Source organism: Triticum aestivum, chromosome 6A (assembly GCF_018294505.1).
Source record: "Triticum aestivum cultivar Chinese Spring chromosome 6A, IWGSC CS RefSeq v2.1, whole genome shotgun sequence".
NCBI lineage: Eukaryota > Viridiplantae > Streptophyta > Magnoliopsida > Poales > Poaceae > Triticum > Triticum aestivum.
The window spans coordinates 376,102,031-376,111,792 of NC_057809.1; the positions used below are offsets into that span (position 1 = coordinate 376,102,031).

The following is a 9,762-nucleotide window of genomic DNA, read 5'->3' on the forward strand; positions in this document are numbered from 1 at the left end:
TGGGGGCGAGGGCCAGGTCAGGGCGAGCACCGGCCGGGGTCGGGGGCGAGCGCCTGCCGGGGTTGGGGGCGAGCGCCGGGGTCGGGGGCGAGGGCCGGGTGGGGGCGAGCGCCGGCCGGGGTCGGGGGCGAGCGCCGGGGTGCGACGGGGGAAGAAGGGGGGCAATAATCCTCTTTCTTTATTTTCTTGCCCTTCTTATCCCGTGCCTTTGTCTCCGTCTCTGTCTCGTCTGACATTTTACGTGGCGGCATGTGCAGATCTTCCCTGACTTTCAAATCTTGCAAGTCTTTTCTTGCCTTCGGCCCATCCTTGGTTTTTTTGACATGTTCATCAGTGTTGCGAGCAAGCTCTCAAGGACATTCTTACAAATATGCATTTGATCAAGGCAATGAGGTGTATCGAGTTTGTGCCAGTACTCCAAGTCCCAGAACACATACCTCGTCTTCCATACCTTCAGCAGCGGCTCCGACGCCTTTCTCATCATCTTTCGCGGCGCGGGGCACTCCTTCCAGTTTTTCAACAGCTCATCGATTTCGGCACCGCTCCGCTTACGTGGAGGTCCTCGATGCTCAGCGTGACCATTGAATAGATCTCCACTGTTTCTCCACGGGTCGTCCTGTTCGAGCCATCTTCGATGCCCCATGTACACGATTTTCCCAGACCCGCCATATTTCCTTGACGTTAGCTGCTGAGACGTCGTATCATCCATGCACCGCGTGCATCCGCAATATCCATGGCACACCTAGCCTGCCACACATCCGTAACCGAGATAGTCCTACACTGTCATGATCAGCGCGACTCTCATGTTGAAATACTCGCCTTTGCTGGCGTCCCATGTCTTGGCCGGTGTTTTCCATAACGTGTCTAACTCCTCTTGAACTAGCCCCAGATACAAATTAATATTATTTCCTGGTTGTTTCGGCCCTTGAATAAGCATGATCATGTGAATGTACTTCGATTTCAAGCACAACCAGGGGGGAGGTTGTACATCCATACAAGCACGGGCCATGTGCTATGGTTGGTGTTCTGGTTGCCAAACGAGTTCATGCCATCTGTACACACGCCGAGCACGATGTTCCTTGCATCACATTCAAAATACTGATAGAAGTTGTTCAACGCTCTCCACTGGCTTCCATCCTTGACGTGTCTCAGCTTCGGATCATCTCCATCGTCGGGCTTCTTCCTCTACGCGTGCCAGCGCATTAGCTTTGCTTCCTTGGGATCTACAAAATACCTCTGGAGACTGGGAGTGATCGGTAAGTACCATACCACTTTCTAGGGACATTTCTTCCCGGCCTTCTTGTATCAAAAAGCATTGCACACCGGACAGCTTGTTTTTTCTGCGTGCTCCTTCCGATAAATTATGCAATCGTTGATGCATATATGGTATCTAACGTGTGGCAGATCAAGAGGGCACACGATCTTCTTGGCCTCATCAACACTACTAGGACATAGATTACCCACGGGAAGAACATCCTTTAGGTACTTGAGATGCTCATCGAGGCTAGTGTCGGTCCATTTGTTTTTAGCCTTCGTCTTCGGGAGTTGGAGCGTGAAACTCAAGCGGGACACCTCAGGATTGCAACCATCATACAATGGAGTGTTCGATTCTACCACTAGTTGCTCCAGCTTAGCCTCCTCTCTAGAAGCACCTCTCTCAGTACTCGTCTCCTTGCGAAGCAACGCTTAAACATGAGGGTTCCGCACCATTGAACTTAGTACCGACGAACTCTGCTGCGTGGAGTCCATGTCGTTCTCTCTGCCGCCATGTCCGGCCCCTTCTCCGCCGCCATGCCCGGCCCCTTCTCCGCCGCCATGTCCGGCCTCTTCCCCACCGCCATTATCGATCATCTCTTTGTCCTTCCCCGTGTCATCATTGCCTGCCCCGTCGGCATCCTCAACATCGTCATCCTCATCTTCAATTATCCACCGAGTATAGCCATCCATGAAACCAGTCATGAGCAGGTGCGCTTCGACATGACCATCGTTATGGGGGTCGAGCCAAACTATTCATTTGCATTTTCGACACAGACATAAAACCTCTGTCCGATTATTTTCTTTCATGTCCTGCACCGCCGACCGCAACCACCTGTCCACCATCGTTCCACTGACCATCGTCAACTCTGCACGGTAATAATAAACAAATTGATTATAAAAATGTGTGCATGCATCAAATCTATCCCTAATAATAAAGCACAGATTGACTCTGTGGGTTCACCGTCACAATACGCTTTCTTCTCATGTCATAATACGCTTTTACAATTTGTATTAAACAAAATTGTAATATAAATGAGGTGATACTAATATAAAGATAATCTTTATCTTTACCTACTACTAGGACAGATGCCTGCGCGTTGCAACAGGACAGAAAATTGTCAACTCGCTAAAATTTAGTAAGCATTGTATAGAACTTCATCCATCAAAACTTCATGACAAGTAAGAAGAAAACCACTCAGGTTGTTTTCTCATCGCACTTCACAAACACAGTACATGCCACACGCAATAAATGAGTATATGACTGATTTGTGCACCATATACCAGTCATACATAATCATAGTTCCTATGAAAATTGGTACATATGCGAAAACCCTCTATATCTACATCATTATTCTATCTATGTAAAATAAATACAACAATGATCACCATGTACAATATGGCCATACAACAATCTGCACCTCTTTCTTCTACCATATTCTATCTATCTCGGTCAACAATACCAAAAAAAATACATACAACAAAATCTGTAAGCAAGGTCAATTTTATCTACACAACAATCTGTAAGCAAGGTCATATTTATCTATCTTCTATTCCTGCAAGTATGCAGTTATGCACATACTTTTCTTCATACAATAGCAGAAGGTCGCATTATATTCATACAACAATGGCAACACAGAGCAACCTCCTCTTTACTGTTTGATTTTGCATCAGCTTCCACGGCATGTTTAGCAGCTTCTGCTTAGTGTAATCTCAAAATTATTTGGAGAGAACTACAGCTTCATGGGAAAGCGAAATAATAGATTTACGAAGAGGGATATTCCTTTTATTGAGCAACAAAAAGAAAAGTTATCCTGAAACAGAATAAAATGCCAACAAATTTACTTGCTGGCACGTTTCCAGCGGTATGATCCCACAGAATAGATATTGTTCAAGTAAGGTCATTGCTGGCAGGTTTGATCCACAAAATAACTGACATCAGATCCTCACTTGTGAGTAAATTAAGAAGTTTGTCATTACCACAGAGAAACTAAGTTGTCAACATCAAAGAGTTTCCTTTTCACTTTCCTAACCAACCATCCAAACAATCAACAGTAAATCTATAAATTTGATTGAACTAACCAAACACTGATAGGTCAAGTAGTTGAAACGATAATCTCTTTATGTCATAGATATCCAACATATATGCTTCTATCCTTGATGCCTAATGTCATGAACCATGATGGATGTCCAATTTGACGGTGCCGCAGATTAGAAAGAAAATCTTGCTACAATGAATATTGTAATCTTACGCCATGTAGAATTACTTTATGCAAAACCTCCTCTCATAACTTGCTAATTTTAAATGAATAATCTCATCTTTGTATTAGTTTGTTGGAATTTTGAAGCTTGGGGCTAATTTCTAAGATCTTGAAATTGTCTCAAATGACATGGTGCGCACGTGAAAAAGCAACATATATTCGCTAATTCAGTTTAACAAAAACTGTAAGCTATGCCGATCATGCTAAACAGCAGCATGCTTTGATGCGATTAGACACTGAGCTCTGGCCTCTAGAAAAAACCGAGTTGCCCCAAACATATACCACACAGGCAACCTCATTAAGTGATATGCCACATAATTAATAAGAAAATTTATATGAACAACCTAAGCCAACATGCCGTAACTAAATTTAAGTATGAGACAGAATTAATGCTGCTGTCAAGGGCCTATATTTGGTAGTTGATTGGCTGGAAATTCATGATTTTATTTCTTCCTAGCCAATGGTTTTTTTACTGCACAAAATGCATCCCATATGAAAATGAATTCCGAATCCAGATGGAGCGCCAGTTGACAGCAACTTGCATCTGCTCTTTTGTGCCTCTTTGTTGGCTACAACATTACAAAATATCTGTGTGTGTATCCTACTACAGGATATATGAATAGAAACAACTCAACTTGTCATGTGTTGAGAATAAATAAGGATGCAATATCTAACAAGTAGGTGAAATAGCTTGCCGTGCATTGCCTGCCTTCTGCGAGGCAAGAATAGCAAGAGAAATAGTTTCAAAACTCCAAAACAACAACTGCCGTATGCCTTTTCAAAACACCATCGAATAATGTGCATGAAAAAAGAAGTTCAAAAGACCAGGAGATACTCAACTGGACCCAGCAAAAGCTAATTACCTATACAGTATATGTGGATCAGTTCTAATGGCTATATAGTAGAGGAGGTAATTAAGCAGCAAGATAGTTATTACTATACCTGGAGTTAAGGTTGAATGAGGTCCACTTCAGGCCGCATCAGTTGTTCTGTATCCGCTGTTGCCGCCGTTGAGACGGTGATGATTCCTTGCAGTGATGGCACGCTGATATAAATCCCCTATTTTCCGAGAAAGAAGATTGTAGACACTAACTGATGATCGTACCTTGCAGTGAGAGAAGTACTTGTTCATCTCCTCGCACTCGCAGCACGAAGCTTCTCAATATTCTCAGGTTTTCTCAAGCACTACATGAGGTTGTGAGCTACCAAAAAAAATACTATGAAACATCAACAACGCTAGTAACTGTCAACACTTATCAATCAACAATATCCACTTTAAATGCAGGCAAAGCATCCCAATTCAGTAAAAAAAATCTTTAACTGAGGAACTCAGCCGGTCGTGCTAAAAGAGGAACCTGCTCGCAATCTTCATCAGTAATTGCTGCTGCAAAGTCAATCACTTACCTGTTGTCGCATAGGCATTCCAACAAACACTGGCTGTGCACCACCCAAACAATCACGACAGCTAGCTTTACACCATCGGAGTGGCATGATGCATGGAATATGAACAGTCATAGATGAGAGCGATCCGGCAATGTGTTCCCATAGCAGAGACATCCGAGACCATGCTTGTGCGGGGCCCGTGTGTCCGGTGCCAACCAAGGCAAAGCAGTAATGAAGTGAGGGCCACACTGGTCTAAGTCGTCCCGCCTCCTTCTCTTCTCTCCATCTCACCTCCTCTCTCTCCCTCGTCTCTTCTTCCCAGGAGGCCAAGCTGCCAGGTGTCGCAAACAGTTTTCATCGGACAAAAGCAAAGTAGTTGTATAGTACGTAAAATATGGCAAAAGGTGCGCGCACACTGAAGTAACTATCATCAAGTTTCAGGTTCTGTAAATTTGCATCACAACTGTTTATTCATGAATTTTCAATCTTGGAAAACCGATTGCCCTGTTCATCTTGGACTTGGACAAAGATTGTTAGACAAAGGTTCCAAATGTTATTTAATTCACTACGACTTCAACACTCTAAATTTGCTTACACATGAAATGAACTTGAAACAAAATCTAGCATGATAGAAACACAAACAATACATTAATGATCTGGACTGTGATACTTGAGATAAATTATACAAGTATTTGATCAATAGCAGATTATTGAAGGATGCAAAGTTTTACTTGCCTGTGAGTGGGCATAGGAGCGACTGGTGAGGAAGTTGAATGGCGTCGAGGTAGCAAATTTTTGCGGCGCCAGGCCGCCAGTATATTACTTGTGGAAGCCTCGCAGACAGAGGCGGCGCGTGACCCGCTTCAAACAACGGGGTATAACTCCTTTGCTAAATTAACCACTGCGAGATAAAGTCATGTACTGGGAATTTACATGATGGATTGATGCTAAGTCAGAACTTGGAAACTGAGCCTCAATGGTTGGAGAGGAACATTGTTAGGAGAGTTGGACATGTTTGATTAGATCATTCCTACTAAATAAACCATCATAAAATAAATCATGTACTGGAATATACATGTTGGATTTCTAAACTTGAAAACTGAGTTTCAAAGGTTGGAGATGAACATGAGGACAGCTGGACACATTTGATTGGATCATACATACTAATCAACCACCATTGAATAAAAATCCTGGTTCTGCTCTTCTCCTTTTATTCCTGATTAATGCGGGGATGCTTTGGAGTGGGTAATCATCATAGATACGGAGATAAACAAAAAGTGTGCAACTGATACCAATTTACAGAATGTTTCTAAAGTAACCAATGACAAATAACTGCAGGGACCTGCAAAATAGAAAATCAAGTTAATAAAAGTTATCTACATATAAGTTGTAATATTATTTAATAATTGAAGTCTTGATTTAATGAGACAAACTACAATGGCCCTAACACTCTGCTTGAACTACACTAATTATTATTTATGAATGAACAGAGATCAATTCCAATTGTGTAGCCGTGAAAGACCATCTCTACTTTTGTAGTGCTCTAGCTCTAGAAAAGCAGTCCATCATAGTTGTACTGATTCTCGTCAGTAACAGCAAAAGATAATCCCAACCGAAGAGTATGATATAGTTGCGGGGAACCTACTAGTACACATCCCAACTGGATCGAGCGTTACCCGGGGTAGGCCGGCTGGACGCAGAGGTGGCCGGGGTAGACCTTGGCGCGGTTGCGCCTTGTGCTCGATGCACTGGAGGCGCGTCTCCCTCGAGCACATGAAGAGGAGGCAGGGGACGAGCTACAGGAGCTCCATGGTGGAGGTCATGGCAGGTTGGGCGGCGCCAGATTGGGTAGAGGAGGTGCAGGGCGCACGGATCCAGGAGGGAGGCGCCGGATCTGGCCGGTGGAGGTCCCGTGGCGGCGTTCGAACCTCCAAGGTGAGCTCGAGCACTGGGCATGGGGGTCCATGGTGCTGGCGCTGTGCTCCTAGAGAGAAGGAGGCAAGGAGATTAGAGAGAGAGAGAGAGAGGGGGGGAGAGAAAAGGTAGTGGAGCGGCGGCGTGACGTAGGTGGTCCTCGGCGGCGACGCCGGTCACCGGACAACGGGCGAGGAGGCCGACGAGGAGGCGCACAGGAGGAGTTCGGGGTAGGGAGCTCTGCGGGGCTGGTGGTGGCGGCGTATGTGCGGCGGCACTCGGGCTGGGCGGGTCAGATCTGGGCTCGAACCGTTTTTCTCACTTTAAAAAGGACCGCGGGTTGATTATAGAAAATCACAAGGACTTTTTTACAAATTGACGACGACGGACGACCGGAAGCCATAGGTGAAGAATAATACTCATAATCCAATTTTTATTTTGGATGCAATTTAAATTAGTCTTTGGATACAAATCGCCAGAATGTATATTCTTCCTCAATATGATATTGAGAGGAAAAGGATTTAATCCTTTATAAGAACTAAAGTTTTCATCGGAATATAAATCGCCTATGGCTTCCGGTCGTCTGTTGTCATCAATTTGTAAAAAAGTCCCTGTGATTTTCTATAATCAACCCACGGTCCTTTTTAAAGTGAGAAAAACGGTTCGAGCCCAGATCTGGCCCGCCCAGCCCGAGTGCCGCCGCACATACCCCGCCACCACCAGTCCCGCAGAGCTCCCGACCCCGAACTCCTCCTCCTATGCGCCTCCTCATCGGCCTCCTCGCCCGTCATCCGGTGACCGGCGTCGCCGCCGAAGACCACCTACGTCACGTCGCCGCTCCACTGCCTTTTCTCTCTCCCCTCTCTCTCTCTCTCTCTCTAATCTCCTTGCCTCCTCTCCAGGAGCACAGTGCCAGCACCATGGACCCCCATGCCCAGTGCTCGAGCTCACCTTGGAGGTTCGAACGCCTCCACGGGACCTCCACCGGCCAGATCCGGCGCCTCCCTCCCGGATCCGTGCGCCCTGCACCTCCTCTACCCGATCTGGCGCCGCCCAACCTGCCATGACCTCCACCATGGAGCTCCTGTAGCTCGTCCCCTGCCTCCTCTTCATGTGCTCGAGGGAGACGCGCCTCCAGCGCATCGAGCACAAGGCGCAACCGCGCCAAGGTCTACCCCGGCCACCTCTGCGTCCAACCGGCCTACCCGGGTAACGCTCGATCCAGTTGGGATGTGTACTAGCAGGTTCCCGGCAACTATATTATACTCTTCGGTTGGGATTAGCTTTTGCTGTTACTGACGAGAATCAGTACAACTATGATGGACTGCTTTTCTAGAGCTAGAGCACTACAAAAGTAGAGATGGTCTTTCACGGCTACACAATTGGAATTGATCTCTGTTCATTCATAAATAATAATTAGTGTAGTTCAAGCAGTGTTAGGGCCATTGTAGTTTGTCTCATTAAATCAAGACTTCAATTATTAAATAATATTACAACTTATATGTAGATAACTTTTATTAACTTGATTTTCTATTTTGCAGGTCCCTGCAGTTATTTATCATTGGATAATTTAGAAACATTCTGTAAAATGGTATCAGTTGCACACTTTTTGTTTATCTCCGTATCTATGATGATTACCCACTCCAAAGCATCCCCGCGTTAATCTGGAATAAAAGGAGAAGAGCAGAACCAGGATTTTTATTCAATGGTGGTTGATTAGTATGTATGATCCAATCAAATGTGTCCAATTGTCCTCGTGTTCATCTCCAACCTTTGAAACTCAGTTTTCAAGTTTAGAAATCCAACATGTATATTCCAGTACATGATTTTATTTTATGATGGTTTATTTAGTAGGAATGATCTAATCAAACATGTCCAACTCTCCTGACAGTGTTCCTCTCCAACCATTGAGGCTCAGTTTCCAAGTTCTGACTTAGCATCAATCCATCATGTAAATTCCCAGTACATGACTTTATCTCGCAGTGGTTAATTTAGCAAAGGAGTTGTACCCCGTTGTTTGAAGCGGGTCAGGCGCCGCCTCTGTCTGCGAGGCTTCCACAAGTAATATAGTGGCGGCCTGGCGCCGCAAAAATTTGCTACCTCGACGCCATTCAACTTCCTCACCAGTCGCTCCTATGCCCACTCACAGGCAAGTAAAACTTTGCATCCTTCAATAATCTGCTATTGATCAAATACTTGTATAATTTATCTCAAGTATCACAGTCCAGATCATTAATGTATTGTTTGTGTTTCTATCATGCTAGATTTTGTTTCAAGTTCATTTCATGTGTAAGCAAATTTAGAGTGTTGAAGTCGTAGTGAATTAAATAACATTTGGAACCTTTGTCTAACAATCTTTGTCCAAGTCCAAGATGAACAGGGCAATCGGTTTTCCAAGATTGAAAATTCATGAATAAACAGTTGTGATCCGAATTTACAGAACCTGAAACTTGATGATAGTTACTTCAGTGTGCGCGCACCTTTTGCCATATTTTACGTACTGTACAACTACTTTGCTTTTGTCCGATGAAAACTGTTTGCGACACCTGGCAGCTTGGCCTCCTGGGAAGAAGAGACGAGGGAGAGAGAGGAGGTGAGATGGAGAGAAGAGAAGGAGGCGGGACGACTTAGACCAGTGTGGCCCTCACTTCATTACTGCTTTGCCTTGGTTGGCACCGGACACACGGGCCCCGCACAAGCGTGGTCTCGGATGTCTCTGCTATGGGAACACATTGCCGGATCGCTCTCATCTATGACTGTTCATATTCCGTGCATCATGCCACTCCGATGGTGTAAAGCTAGCTGTCGTGATTGTTTGGGTGGTGCATAGCCAATGTTTGTTGGAATGCTTATGCGACAACAGGTAAGTGATTGGCTTTGCAGCAGCAATTACTGATGAAGATTGCGAGCAGGTTCCTCTTTTAGCACGACTGACTGAGTTCCTCAGTTA

At 45.0% G+C, this 9,762-nt stretch overlaps 1 long non-coding RNA gene across 1 annotated transcript; it reads right to left on the bottom strand.

Moving 5' to 3' along the window:
• Nucleotides 1-2,507: 2,507 nt before the first annotated feature.
• On the bottom strand, nt 2,508-5,608 carry LOC123127579 (uncharacterized). The gene is made up of 2 exons (XR_006462637.1): nt 4,920-5,608; nt 2,508-4,717 (listed from the first exon to the last, which is right to left on the bottom strand). It is a non-coding gene; the product is annotated as an uncharacterized lncRNA (long non-coding RNA).
• Between the last annotated feature and the right edge of the window lie 4,154 nt (nt 5,609-9,762).